Below are 16415 nucleotides of genomic sequence, written 5' to 3'. Positions count from 1 at the left end.
CCCACCTGGTGGGATCTGGGTAAGCAATAAAAGGTCACAACCGTGGAGGTGCTCTGTACCGGGTTAGAGGCTGAGGACTTTGTTTGGGGGGCTTGTTTGTTCTGGTCTTGTTGGCCCATGTCTCATTGTCTTAATTGTTAAGAACTGGCTGTTGGGGGTTGAGTTTATTGGTGCGTGTACCAAGGACCCATAGAGAGATTTCTTTGCTACATTTCCAGGAGTCAAAGCCCCTTAAAAACGGAAAATATAAATTCAGTTCTCCCTTGTAGCCCTCCTGGCTGCTTTCTCCAAAACTGGGTGCCTTTCAGTTATAAATCCATGGAACATAAAGAATGAGGTGGTGTTTTGTTGTTGTTGTTGTTTTTTGTTTTTTTTTTTTTTGTAACACTGCATGACCAGGAGATTCTTTAGATTCTGGATCAGAATAGCCTAAAAATGGCTCCTTAAATTACAATCCACTCTTGCAAGTAGACTTATTTTGTAAATAGGAGAAAAATGGGATGAAATACCTTTTGTACAGTCTTTAATGTTATTGTCAGAATAAACATGTGCAAAGATGTAAGATTATGGCTCAACAGGAAGGGAAGGCAAAGAAACCTGTTTCACTTGATTCTAAGGAGAAGGAAGAGTTGCTGTTAATTGTCTCAGGCTCGGGCTGTTCCTCCCCCACCCCCATAGCCAACACCTGAGCCACAGCCTCAGGCTCATCGCCAACCTCTTCCCCCGCCCCATCTGCCGCCAGTCTCTGAGGGTTGAGAAATAGGAGATAGGGATGGTCTTCCCCCTCTCATAACTGCCAGGGACGCTATGTGTTTATTTTTATATCATCTGTTCTCTCTTCCCTTTTCTACTCATTGCTTTCTTTTGGATTTCTTAAGATTCCGTTTTATCTCCTTTGTTAGCCTAATGGCTGTAAGTCTTTTTGTTGGTATTTTAGTGCTTGCTGTAAGAATTTAGTCTTTAATTCATTACAGTCTACTTTTAAGTGATAGTATACTACTTCACTTTATGGTGAATTTTAACTTTTAGGGTGTTGAATATATTTTCATTCCTATAAGAATGTTTGAGCTTTGCTTAGGGATTCAGATTATTTGGGAATAGTGTGGCCCTTTTGGGGCCCTGATTTTTTAAAATTTTGTGAAGTGGGATTGGAGCAGAATAAGTCCATGCCTCATTATTCATCACTTTAGAGGCAGGGTTTCTAGTCTGGCTGCTGGGAAAAGGTACTATTTCTAGTCCCATGTGAGTAGTGGACACTGTTTCCTTAAAACTGTTTAATAGGTTCTTTTCTGAAGATTTTGTAAAATATTTATCTTTTATAATTAGTTGAGATTTGTCTTTGAAGTATAATTGACCTACAACACTGTTAGTTCCTGTTACACAACAGTGTGTATTCAATATTTCTGTACACTTCAGAATGACCACTACAAGTCTAGTTATGATCTGTCCCTATACTAAGATATTGCATAATTATTGACTATATTCCCCATACTGTACATTTCATACCCATGACTCATTTACTTTGCAACTGGAGTAGTTGGTACATCTTAATCTCCCTTACCTATTTCTCTTCCTTCTGGCAGCCACTGGTTTGTTCTCTGAATCTGTTTCTTTTATCATGTTTATTTGGTTTTTTTAAGAACCCATGTATAAATGAAATGATATAATACTTGTCTTTTTCTGTCTGAATTATTTCACTTAGCATGATATCATCTAGGTCCAACCATTTTGTCACAAATGGCAAGATTTCATTCTTTTTATGGCTGAGTAATAATCCATTGTGTGTGTATATATATTTTCTTCATTCATCTGTTTATGGGCACTTAGGTTGTTTTCATATCTTGGCTATGGTAATTAATGCCATAATGAACATATATTGCATGTATCTTTTCTAATTAGTGTTTTTATTTTCTTTGGATAAATACAGAGTGGAATTGCTGGATCATCTGAATAGTTCAAACAAACTCATAGAAAAAGATTAGATTTGTGGTTACCAGAGGCAGGGCTGGAGAGGGCTTGGATAAAGGCAGTCAAAAGGTACAAATGTCTATAATAAGATAAATAAGTGCTAAGGATTTAATATACAATATGATAAATATAATTGACACTGTTGTATGTTATATATGAAAACTGTTAAGAGTTCTCATCACAAGGGAAAAAAAATTTCTATTTCTTTAATTTTGTATCGTACAATGTTCCCTAAACTTACTGTGGTAATCATTTCATGATGTATGTTAGTCAAATCATTATGCTGTACATCTTAAACTTACACAGTACTCTATGTCAATTATATCTCAATAAAACTGCAAGGAAACAAAACAAAAAATAAAATTAGTTGAGATTTTCTTTGTAGTGTACGTTTTACATCTTGGTGAATGTTTCACTTGCATTTGAGCAGTGATTAGATTCTGCAGCTGTTGGCTTTAATGTATGATAAATGGCAGGTTAGTAAAGATGGTAGACAGTAATATTTCCATATTTTTTACATTCCTACTAGTATTTTTTCTATTTCTACACATACTAATAGGGAGTGTTAAGAGCTCCAACTCTGATTGTGAGTTTGCCTCATTCTCCCTTAGTTTGGTCAATTTTTACTAGAAACACTGATATTAGGTATAATAATAATTAGGATTTTAATATTTTCCTGATGAATTGATCATGTTATCAAATTTTCCCCTTACATCTGTTAATGCTTCATGCTTTGAACTCCATGTTCTTTGTGTCTGATAGTAATATAGTCATACCAAATGCATACGCTTAATTGCATACTTTTTCATCCTTTTATACTCAGCTATAATTTTCTTTATGTTTAATGCCCATCAGTCATTGGCAGCACAGAGTTAGGGCTTGTTACTTAATTCAGGCTGATACCTGTATTTTAATTGGAGTGCATAGCCTATTTACATTTAATATAATTATTGGATGTAATTGGTTTTAAGTCTACCTGTTCTATATTTATTTTCTATTTGTTCCACCTGTTCTTTTTTCTTCTGTTTTCACCTTCCTGGATCTCTATATATTTTTAGTATTTGGTAGATTTAGTATTTTAGTATTAGATTTTAATCCCTTTATTACCTATATGTGATATTATATTATATGTTATGTTATGTTATGTTATGTTATGTTATGTTATGTTATGTTATGTTATAATGTATTTCTTTTTCTGTGTTCTTAAATTCATTTACTGACTCTAACACCCAGACATCTCAGATAGAAACCTCACATTCTTGGACTTTCATTTTAGCTCACCTCCAGTCAGGTACAATGTCTACTTTGACCTTCCCAAATCTTTTAAATCCCACACCTTTCCTTTAAAAAGTAATCACATGACTGCCATAGTTCAGGATCACATCACCTTTTACCTGATAAAATATAATAACCTCTTAACTAGTTTGTCTTCTCATTTGCCCATTCGCAGTCTATCAACTTTTAATGTTGAGATTCAAAGTCTCACAAGGTGAAATGGAAGATCAAGTTAGATGTGAAGATGAAAGTAGTTTACAGACAGGGTGTTAAATGGATCTGTTTGCCCTGTGGAGCTTGTTGTATAATGGAGAAACTACTGTGAGACAAGAATAAAGAAGTGGAAATATAAACTGGGGGAAAAAGAGAAAATTGAAGACTAGCTCTAGTGAATGCAGGGATTTATGTGTACGAATTACACATAAGTTCAACAGGGATGGTGGAAATCAAAGGCTGGTAAATGGGCTTGAGGATCCTAAGTCTTGGGGGAAAAAAAGGTGCCACCTGGAGATAAGGACCTTCAGTTTACGTCCTTCTTTTGCAGTTCCTTATTCTATTCAATTTCATAGTGATTTACATAGAGTGGTACCATTTGGGAAAATTTTCAATAAATCTAAAACTTCTACATTTTAAAATTTATTAAGAAAACACATTAAAAAACGGTGTTGGACCAAAAGATGTTGGTCATTTAGTAGTTTATTGATGTCTTGATTTAATATTAGAAAAAATGGATTATATCTGTACACATGTGTTTTTCAGTCATATCAGTAAGAAAGAAAAATTTTTTGATGTTTTCCATTTTATACTGAGCTATGTGAGGAGTAAGTGGCAAGGAGTGTCAGTGTTGGGAGGTAGTAGAAGGTAATACCTAAGGAAAATATTTTTAGGCCATAGTTATTTTTCTTTATGACTTAGTGAAACGTGTAAGACCCAGACCCCACCTCAGACTTACTTAATCAGAGTATTCATTGCACCAAGATCCCCAGGTGAATTGTGTGTAAAAGTTTGAGAGCTAAGTTGTTGGTGCATCCTTTTAAATTTGCTCTATTCCTTCCTTTGCTATAATCTGTTTTCCCTTACTATACCATATAGATCCATTTTTTGTTCTCATTTACCTTTCCTGATGACCCACCCACATAGGCACTAGAGTTTTCAGCCTCTGCTAACTGTTCAACAAAGTGAAGAGTCTGACCATCTACTGGTGCACTCACTACTGAGGATGAGTTATCAAAGTATCAATCCTTGGTTCCAGTAGGATCCATTTAGAAAGAAGAGAGGACTAGAATTAATCTGATAGGTGAAGGAAAGGAAAAGTTAGCAGGTGATACTCCTTAGAATTTGACTACTTTTACATTAATCTTTTAAAGTTATTATTATTTTTGCTGTAGTATGAGACTGATTTTTAGTAATTCTCTCAACATTTTTAAGCATTCTAATAGACCACTAGCAAATGCTTAAAGTAGCTGGGTACACATACAAGTATTATTAACGTTTCTTAAAAAGCATAATTTAAAAAATAATTTAGATACAATTGACATGTAACATTGAATATCTGAAGTTAACAAAAATGATTCAATATTTGTATATATTGCAAAATGATCATCATGATAAACTACTTAATAGCCATTACCATACATAGTTATAATTTATTTTTCATGATGAAAACTTTGAAGCTCTGCTGTTGTGGCAACTTTCAAATATACAATACAATATTATTAACTGCAGTCATCATGCTGTACTTTACATCCCCATGACTTAATTTATTTTTGATTAGTGAAAAATGTTCAACAAAATTCTTAGTACTGTATGTAATTGAGGGAGATATGTGCAGTCTTTCATGGTTCTACTATTTTGGAAATTCTCCTCTTGGTGCATAGTATCTTCTCAGGAAAACCTGACAGAATTTTGCTTCTAATGACAAAAGTCAGGGATAAATTTAAGTTAACTAGATGTTTAAAGAATTTTACCTTTATGTGGAAGATGAGTAAAATTAAGCTGAAAAAGTCTAACTAATAATGACATTGTAGGAGGGCTGTGATTTAAAGAACTATTGAATGATTCCAATAACCATGTGATTAATCATTCTGCTATAATGCTTCTCTTGAGTTCATGTGATAAGAAATAAAAAAGGAGATGGAAATAAGATTATGTCCCTTCTACTCTATTTAATCTGTGACAAAAAAAATTAAGCTGGTTCTTTTCTGTTTGAGTTGTAGAGCACTGGGTAAAACATGTATGAACATGTGCACTTAGTTGCAGACAAGCAATAATGCTCACACAGGCACAAGCAAGTAGAAAGTCAGTTTATCCTTAAAGGCATAGGAGAATAAAGTACTATGTCAAACTGGAAGGTCTATTCTGGAAGCCAAGGAGCCTAAAAGAACAATCTGTGGAGAGTATGGAATTCAGTGTATTAGAGTACACCTCTTTCTGCTGTAGGAGATAGATGATAGGTATCAGTGTGATATGTCACATCTGAATATATTCAACTTAAGAAAATTACTATCCAACTTCAAGAGAACATGTTCCCCTTTTTCAAACCTGTCTATTCCAGCGTATGTGGCCTTAACTCCAGACCTTTTCTTTTCATTCACTAAGCCATCCACAGTTCTGGATAACAATTCAAATTGGAAATAGATTTCGGTTTATGCTGTGGTTACCAACCAGCGTTGGTTCCTTGGATCTGAACGTGTTCTTTGCTAACAGCTGCTGTTTTGTCCTTCATGGAGGTAGTGTTTAATCTTTTGTTCAACATTCAGACTTCATCATTGAATAGGGATGAAGTTTTCTCTCCCGGTGGGGTTTATAGCAACCTGCCTTGTTTGTGCTTTATGAGAAGCAGCACTCCCATGTTACAGTGTAAATGTTGTCTTCAGGAGTCTAGGCTTCATTTTTAGAAATATGCCAAATTAACCTACACATTATACAGTTTCCAACTATAAATTTAAGTTAAAAAATGACTGTATTACATCGCTATTCTCAGATCAGTACCATATTAGTCTTAAGAAGATGGCTCTGACATGTTTCTATGGTTGATATTTTAATGCTTAAATACCTATTTAGAAATTATTTGGAAAATGTATATTTGTTAATGTATGTTCTATGAATCTGTGATTTTATGTGTGTGTTTCATTATTATGCATTCATAGCTAGTGGCTAAACAGAACTGGATATCTGCAGCAGAGAAATTCTGTTAATTTTTGATACAAAAATTTACTTATACTGTTATTAAAGAGAGAATGAGCCCTCTAATTAAGAAAAAGTGTGTATTAAAATGTTGACTGAGCCTGGGGCTCTGCTGTGGAATGGGAAGATAGTAAAAACTCAAGTAAATTAATTATTAATCAACTTTATTTGTATTAATGAAGGAAGAATAATTTATATAAGAAAATGATCAGTTTGAACATGAGAAGTAAGAAAATCCAAATTAACCCTTTTGCAAATGATTCCTCTATGTTACATAGATTGATCATTTTTTGATCTTCCTCTTTGAAATAAGTATATTTGTATCAGTATTGGTACCAACTTTTGTTTATATTTGCTTTTAGTAAAAGGACATGCATTTACATAGAAGTGTACAGTTGTGTGATGAGTTTAATAGGTTCAGAGACCAATTAACAAGCCAAATATTTGTTGTATGGATATAAGGAAACTTCACCCAGTAAGCCTTAATCTTTTCTCTCGTTGATTTTGTCATGCATTCCTCCTGTGGAATAGCCATCCTTTCAGCTTACTCACAAGACAACTCCTTTTATGTAACTCTCACCAAACTCTTGAGTGAAACCTTTCTAAGCCATGTGAGTCCATACCTTTGAATGTCTTTAGTATTTATTATGCATCACTCTGCATTGTGATTTCACTTGTGTCCATTTTGTAGTCTACAACCCACAGAGATTGGGAGTTATTTTTAGACTGTTTTACATTTTGAAACTTTGGCCAAAACTTTGTGTGTATACACACACACACACAATGTAGTATACTTATTGGTTGCCACTCATCCTTTTAATAACCAGTCCTATGTTTCTGTTAATTCTCTTTAGACACTTCCACTCTTTTGACTGTTCTAAACCATTCCCACTCATTTATTTTTCTTCTCTAATTTTGTAGCATTTTCCCTTGCATTTATTGACATAGAATTTTTTGTGTTTCTATTGTGAGTTTGCATGCCTGCCTCTATATTTTTAAAAGCAGGAATCCTGTCTACATCATTCCACATTCACTGAGCATTTTCTGTGATGCCAGTGATCATCCTTTTCCCTAACACCTACCAGCGGGTTTACTGGATCATAAACAGTTAGTAGATGTGTTGTAGTAAGTGAATGAAAAATATTTCATCTGACACACTCATATTTGCTGATACTGATCATGTTCAATAAATATTTTATAATTTCCTTGAACTAATAATATTTACTTTTTTTAAGGGACCCAAGTCTATTTGTGATTTTAGGTAGCGTTTATCTGGTCAGTTGCAACAGTGTGAATTTGTAAAGAGTAGACTTGGCTGTTGAGTACCCAGGTTCTGGTTGACTTTGTTTAATTACTTGTAATATTTAGTTTTCACTTTCTCAGTCTATAAAATGAGCCATTAGATTAGTTGACAGCATTTGTCTTTTGCAAACTTAAGAGTTTTCAAGACTGATTGTATCCATGTGTAAACAGACCGTGGAAGTTGAATTTATGCATTATACTATGTGTGACTTATTTAAGTATTTTTACTGTGATTTAGAGTTCAGAATGATATCTTTTCCCAGAAAATGATTTCAAAGGAAGAAGAATTGTATCAGAGTAAAGCCATAGATACTGAAAAACAGACTGAGTTCAGCTCTAAGTTCTGCCATTTATTAGCTATGTAAACTTAGGCGCAAAACAACTAAATCTGAGTATAAGTTTGTTCATCTCTGTAGTTAGGGCTGTGCCTCTCAATGCAGTAATACATGTGAGGTATTTAGCACAGTGCTGGGCACATGGTTAGCACTTAAGGAGTATCAGTTGCTGTTATTATTATCATTATAAATACTAGAAATAATTCTGTGTTACACAAAAAATTCTCTAGAACTGACTCTTTAGTTTTATTATCAGTTGAGTCTTCTTTCCTCCAAATACTATTCCAGTTTTTGAAACTTCACTTGGACAATTTGGATTTTTCATTTTTGTTATGTAAGTATTTCATTAGAGATTTTTCATGTCTTTGAGTACTTTTGTCATACTTAATGAAGTCAGCAAATTAATAGGTCACTTAGAGTAATATTTAAAAGTTACTAGGATTCATTCAGTAAAGTCTGCAAATTGGACATTATTCACCCTCAAAAAGATCACCTTTGTCACTTTTGTATTACATTCATCATCTTTCAATAATATCAAAGCTTGATGTTTGGCTTTTGTGGATAGTAGCAGCAAAGTTTAAGAAAATCCATCTGAGCAGATACTAAAATAGGGATGGTGAAATTCTATTTTATAGCATAGTGATTATTTGACCACATCCTAATTATGTATTTGATCCTGTCCTATACTCTGAATATCTGAGAAACAAACATAATACTAATAGAATTATACTGTCCAAGAAAGGGAAACTAAAGGTCATTTAATCAGGGATTTTCTTGTCTGAATGAGTTCCAGGCAGTAGTAACTCCTTCTCTTCATCTACCAAGGCCTTCTGACAATCTTAGCTGAACAGTGTTCTAGAGGGTCTTTGAAACATCTGGCTAATTGCCTTTTAAAATCTTCATGTGGTGCCTAGTGTTGAGTGTGCTAGGAGTATTCATAGAAAAGTTGTTGACCAGCAGGAGGTTATAGTCTTTTTTAGAAAAGTAATAATTTAATGAACATTTATAGAGTTTCAACAATGTACAAAGTACTCTGCCAAGCACTTTGAATAAAAGGAGAGCAAAGGTATAGCTGTAGTATTATTATAATCAAATGTGAGAATGTATTTGTGTAAGCATGTACGGCCAGTACTTTATGGGACTATAAGTAGGCAGAACATTGTACCTAAACTAGTAGAGGGATTCGTGCAGGGAAGGTGGGAAGAGGACACTCAGGAAACTCCCGTACACCCACAGATTGCCTTTTTATTAGTGGGATTTGGTACAGTTTTAAATTTGGAAGCTTTCTGGTATAGAACAACCTGAAACAAGCCACATGTCTTAAATGTCTCTTAGGAGACAAGTATGTTTTTTCCCATGAGAGTTACAGTTTTATGTGTGAGTCAGAACTGGCCTACACTGTGGGTGAAATAATGCTACATGCTTTAGGCCCATAGGCCCTGATGCTTCGTAAATGTCTATAATACATATCAGTTATCATTGGAGACACTGTGACAGAATCCAGAACTCAATAACTGTGCCTGGAAAAAGCAATTTGCCTTTTTTGGAGAAGTAGTCTGTTTGGGGGAAATCATATTATTCCTGGGAGAATAAAGAATCTTTGAAATAAAGGCACAGACACCCTTCCTTTTCCCCGACCTTGCCTCTCAGTGATTATAGTCACCTCTGTGGCCAGCCAGTGTGTTCTTTCTGTGCCATATTTATTTTTTAGTCATTTGACATGACAAAAAATTTCTATTAGTACTAGAATACTGAGACAGCATAATGGTTTGCCACTTTGAAAGGAAATGTCTCTAGAGCTTTGCCTGTGGGAGATCAGAATCCTGTCAAAACATTCTATTCCGTGGGATTAATCTCTTAAATATGTTAGAATACTTCCATTTATAGAACTCTCTTGTGACTTATAAGCAGTGATATTCAGGTACTGACAAATGGATTGATAAAATCTTTCTGGGGCTTAACGATAGAAATAGAGCAAGACAAGCTAGGTCTTTTTTTTTTTTTTTTTCCCACATGAGTTATACAGGAATACATTGGTCCTAAGGGGTCCAGCCATTTCTCCTTTGAATTTCTATGACTCTGATTGTCCCTTGCATCCTATGATTCTGAATGAATTTTTAAAATATTAGGCAGTGATATTATGTTTTTTGAAATGTGAATATTTATTTTTTGAAAGTATTGGATGGGGTTGTCTGTATCATACGCATAGAGCATTAGCATCTGGAGACACATTCTGATATCTAGTATTTGCAAATGACTGCACCAAGTACTATGGAAAATAACACACCTCTTAAGTCTGCATAGCACCCTAAAAATATCCAGATACTTCTTGATTAACCAACTTTATTGCAATTAACATAACTATTGCTCTTTTTCTCAAGATATTTTTATAAACATTCTTGTACAAAATTATAGTAAGTTTTTTCATTCAAGATGACAGTCTGCAAAGATACTGGCTAACCTCCATGATGAGAGTATTACAGCTGTAGAAGAATGAAAAGGATATTAGTAAAGAGACCAGGAGGACAACAGTTTAGCAAATCTTTAGATTTTACAGAAAGATGAAAGGGACTTGTGCTTCCATTCATGATGGTTTCCCTGATAGAGGAATTGCCCCCATGAAAACAAATTTAAAAATTGAAAAAAAACAAAAAAGATGAAATAGCTATGTTTAGATATTGGACAACAGGCAAACAGGCAAAGAATGGAAACAAACGAGTCAGTCACTGTTGTTACCTTGGCTTTCTATCTGGAGGCACTTTCAGAAACTTGCCACAGAGAGAGGAAAACCAAGCAGAACACAGTGGTGTGGAGTTAGATTGAGATCAAAGTTCAGCAAGCCTGAGACACTGGAAGATTAGTGGACAGCAGGTAGCCATGCAAAATAAGAGCTTCCAAAATGTACATGTTGAGCCTCCTGGAGTCTTCTGCTAGACGGCACATGCATGGGAGGAAACTGCAAGAGAAAGCAAACTATCGGAGGGCTGTAAAATGACATTACTGAAGAATACAAGTGTTAGGAAATGTTTAAGCTCTAATCAGAGTAGGGAGATTTTGCTGAAACCTGAGACACTCAGTAGAAACTCCAGAAGGGTTATGTTTTTTTGGAGGACTGCTACAACTATAAACTATTCTATATAGTCAAGAAATATCTCAAATACCGTAACAAAGCTTAAATATGTACCTCAGAGAGATTAAGCTGCTTTGTGATTAACTGTATGCCACAACAACCATTGCTTTTTAAAGACAAGAAAATCCAGACAACAGGTTTTATTCATAATATCCAGCATATCCAAACAGAAGGAAACTTCCTTAACTTAGTAAAGGGCATCTACTAAAAAAAATACATCTAACCTTACATTTGAAGATGAAAAACTGAATGCTTTAGGATAGGGAACTTGACAAGGATGCCTGCTCTCATCACTTATGTTCAGTAATCTCTGGGATGTTCCAGCTATTTCAATAGAACTAAATAAGTCAATAATGTAGAGTTTGGAAAATAATCAACAATTGTTTCTATTTGTTGATAGTTTGATCATTTATATAATAGAGCCTAAGGAATCTACACAATAACTATTTTAACTAATAAAGTAATTTAGTAAGTATTGATGAAGCTGTAGAGAAACTAGAGTCCTCATACATTATTGAAGAAAATGTAAAAAGAATCAGACATTCTGGAAAAGTTTAGAACCTTATTAAAATGTTAAACATATACTTCACATAAAAACCAGAAATTCCATAACTAGATAGATAACAATATCAACTTAGAACATATGAAAACACATGTCCACACAAAGACTTCATGCAAATGACTATAATTCTTTCATTATAGTAACCCTCAAATGAGAACTGTCTAAACATGTGTCAAGTGGTGAATGGGTAAGCAAAATGTAGCATATCCATATAATGAAAGACTAATCATCAATAAAAAGAAAAACTTTTATATATAATTGTATATTATATATATAAAGAAAACTATTGCTGTTTATATTATTATATACATGTTTATATGTATCAAGAAAATTATTGATATTATATAATCATATTATGCCTAATATATTTATAACTATATGTAAACATATATAATATATAAATATATGTATTCTAACATGGAAAGAGTATGATCCATTTATATAAAATTTATAAAAATAGTACCTCTATGGTGAAAGAAAGCAAATCAGCAATTCCCTGGGGTTGGGAGACAGTAGCAAATGGATATCAGGAACTTTTTGGAGGGTGGCAGAAATGATTGAAATACAGGTTATGGTAGTGATTGTGCAGTTTCAGAAACTTACTAAAATTTAACAAATAATCCTTGAAATATATATTTCTAATTGGTGAATTTAAATATATATGTAAATTATAACTCAATATAACATTTATGTAAAGAAACCTACACCAAGATACATCATGAGATTTCAGGTCACCAAAGAAAATACTTCCAAGGAGAGTTAGAATTTTACCTCACATGGTAAGTCATTTGAAATCTGTGTTTTAGAATTTGTATTAGAAACTTGATGATAAAAGAAGATAATGGAAACAAACATTGTAAGAAAACATTCTGAACCTCAACAGTGTTACATAACAGAACTTTAATTATGATACAGTTAGAAATGCAGCTCAGAAAGCATACTCATAATGCACTTTTTCTTAGGAAGTTTCTTAAGGATGTTTTCCAGCAAAAGTGGAACAAATAGAAACAGGATGTAATTACATATAAAAAATACTAGAACTCATCTCCAAGTTTAATGAGAAGAATTTGATTTAGATAAGAACAATAGTCAGTAGCTTCATCTCAAGAAATAATGTTTTTTAATAAGAGGACAATGAATACCAAACATTCGCAGAATGACTAGTAATAGATATTAACTGGAAAAAACCCTAAATGTCCATCAACAGTTGAGTGGATGAATTGTAGTATGTCCATACATTGGTATACTACTCATCAATCAAAAAGGAATTTACTGAATTAACGGTTACATGAGACAACATAGGTGAATCTCAATCATTGTGCTGAGCAAAAGAAGCAGGCAAAAAAATAGTGCTAGCTTTACATATTTCATAAAATTTTAAAATGCAAACTAATTTATAGGGAAATAAGGTTGATTAGTGGTTTCTTGGAGATAGGAGTGGGAAGAGGAATGGATTACAAAGTGGCAGGAAGGTGATGGAAAGATGTGTTATCTTGATTTTGATAATAGTTTCATAAGTTTATATATATGTCAAAGCAGAATCAATTGTGTATTTTAAACAAGTGAAATTTAATACATTTCAATTATAGCTCAACAAAATGGTAAAAAAAACCCCAAAATCATATTGGAGTTGAGGTTACATTTGACTACCTCTTCTCTTTTACAGTATGTCCCAAGTTACCAAAATCCAGTTAGTTGTTCAGCAAAATAACAAACTAATGGTCCTATTGGACCTTAAGGAAGGATAAGTGGGACAATGTGTATTCCATTATGCAAGTATGGAAATATATTTTGTAAATTTTTAAAAGGAAAAATCAAACCTTTGTAGTATAATAAGCGCATTGTAAATGTATTAAATCTCCAACTCTTGTAACTATTTGAGAACAGGCCTCTCTTGGTAGGATGATTTTTTTGTTTTGCTCTTAATCTCTAAACAAACCTTATTCTTTGGCTTGCATATGAGGTTAGTCTTTTAATAATAAATCAGTCACTAAGTGCACAGAAATATTTTATGTCTCCTAATGTTTCAGTTATTTATTACTCCATAACAAATGACCACAAATTTCTTTGTGTGAATAATAATCATATGTTTTACTCAAAAATCTGCATCTTGGGCAAGGTTCAGTGGAAATAAATCATGTTTGTTTCACAAGGTGTCACCTAGGGCAGCTCAACAACTGCAGACTGGAACCACATGAAGACTTGCTTACATTTTTGTAGTTGGTCTTGGTAGTTGGCTAGGATCTTGGTTCGAACTGTCTGTCAGAACACCTACATAAGGCTATTCTTATCCCCATAGAATGCTAGCTGGTTTCCAGGAGCAGGCATTCTACTAAACCAGGTAGAAGCTCTTTGTTAGTTATCTTTTGCTGTGTAACAAATCACTCCAAAACTTAATGGAAAGAAACAACGCTTACCACCTCACAGTTTGTCTTTGGGTCAGGAATCTAATGTCTTAACACTATCTTCAGTGACAAGGGCTCTCACAAGGTGTAATCAAGGTGTTAACTGAAGGTTTAGTCTTCCTAAGATTTGACTGGAGACGTTTCGGCTACTAAGCTTGCTCACTTGGTTGTTGGCAAGATTCTTTCCAATAAGCTGTTGGACTGAGGGCTTGGATCCTCACTGGCTGTTGACCAAAATTCATCCTTAGTACCTTGGTATGTGGGCCTCTGCAGCATGGTTACTTGCTTCATCAATATGTGCATACTGAGAAGGAAGTAGAGAAAAAATCCAGTTATGAGAGAAATTAGTCTATTGTACACTAATCGTGGACCTTACTTCCCGTCTCATTTGTCACATTCTGTTCCTTAGGCACATATCACTAGGTCTAGCTCAGACTCAAGGGAAGAAGATTGCACAAGTATATGAATACCAGAAGGTGGGGATTATTGAAGACTATCTTTGAAAGCTGACTGCTATAGGGATAATTTCTTTTATTATGAAATTTAATTATGTCACTTTCCTTCTACTGTTTCATTTATCAAGGTAGGCACAAAGGTCTGCCCAGGTTTAATATTGAACCCACTACTATGTCAGGGCAATGTCAATTTCCCAATAAAGAGCATACTGAGTGGAATATAGTGTAGAGGCCATCTCTGGAAAATGTAATTGTCCACATTTGGTAATTATATATAGGCAAGGATTAATCCTTAGGTCATATTTCTGATTAATATTAACATTTAAAAAGAAATAGTTGTAGTTATTTTTGTCTCTTTTTTCTTCTAGAGAATATATAGGTCTTTATAGAAAATGTGAAACTTAATTGTATATCACAAAAAACATGGAAAAAACTATGAAATTATAAAAAATTATGGGACAACAAAAAATCTTGTGTTTTCTAATGTTGTAAAATAGCCTAGTGTCTTCACACAGCCTCTGAATCTTCAATTATAAACTGTTTTAAAAAAACGTGCTTTGGCACTAGAAGATCTAAATTTTAGTAATTTTTGCTCTACTTACTGCATAAATAACCTTAAAATTATTTAATTAGAGGTTCAATTTCCTTATCAATAAAGTAATATATCATTTACTCATAACATTTAATTGAGAAGAAATTAATGTGTAACATAGTAACTCATCAGTCTTGTATGGTGGTCTTTTGTAAGAGATGATGCCTGCCTAGGGTTGTGTAATTTGAACACTAGAATTTTGACTTTTATGCAAAGTGTATTCAATCCAATTATTGATATCATATACTACTTGACCAGAATCGAGTTATAATTTATGATAAAAGGAAAAAAGTCATTATTGAGGATGATACACAAGGAGAATAACATAAACATACTATTTATACATTTTCCTAAAATACATGCCAAGGGTTTCAATGTATGACTTCAGTAAACAATAAGTCCAGGGCAATGGTGTGTCTGTGATCTGATGGTTCTTCTTCAGTGCATCTCATGGTACTCTTGACCCAGAATGATCTGAGATTTCTGCCTCTTTGTATGGAACTCTTATTGGTAAGGAATACTTATTTTTTTTTGTTGCTTCTGTACTTTAATTGGCATTCCTATCATTCTTCAGTATCCTCCGCAGATTGTTAGCTGTAACTTGCAAATGGTTGTGACAGCATAAAGTTTCTCTCCTGCATCCTGTATTTGCCTTCTCTTTTCTCTATCATCTGTTGCTCTGGAATAGTAGTTCTCTAATTGTTGTTGCTGGATAGGTAGCTTTAGCATACCCGAGGGCTTATTAGTTAAGCCCTATTGTTTCCAATTCCAGTTAAGACCTATTGAATCAGAAGCTCTATCTTACTATGTATCATCTCCAGATGAAAAATGATCTCCCTTGAGAATAGTTAAGCACATGCCTTTCTTAGTTTAAGTTTGCAGTTTGATATTAAATGATGTTATTAACATAGAAAATATTAAGTCTGATCATAAATTAAGATGACTCAGAATTTATGGTGGCACAGACCACCTACCAAAAGAAAATACAAGTATTTTGAAGTGTGACCTATCCTTAGCTCAGATTACAAAGCATTCCCTGGGGTAAAAGTGAGATGATTCAATGACATGAACTCACAATCCAAAATTGGTGGAGGTGGGATGGTGGTGCCAGGTGGTGCCCTAACCCTAACCCTAACCCACCATGACTTTCAGGAGAGAAAAAATAAAAACTTCACTAAAGTAGAAGAATCATACTCCTAGAAATC

This window comes from Camelus bactrianus, chromosome 4 (assembly GCF_048773025.1).
Source record: "Camelus bactrianus isolate YW-2024 breed Bactrian camel chromosome 4, ASM4877302v1, whole genome shotgun sequence".
In the NCBI taxonomy this organism is placed as follows: Eukaryota; Metazoa; Chordata; class Mammalia; order Artiodactyla; family Camelidae; genus Camelus; species Camelus bactrianus.
This window is presented reverse-complemented; position numbering follows the sequence as displayed.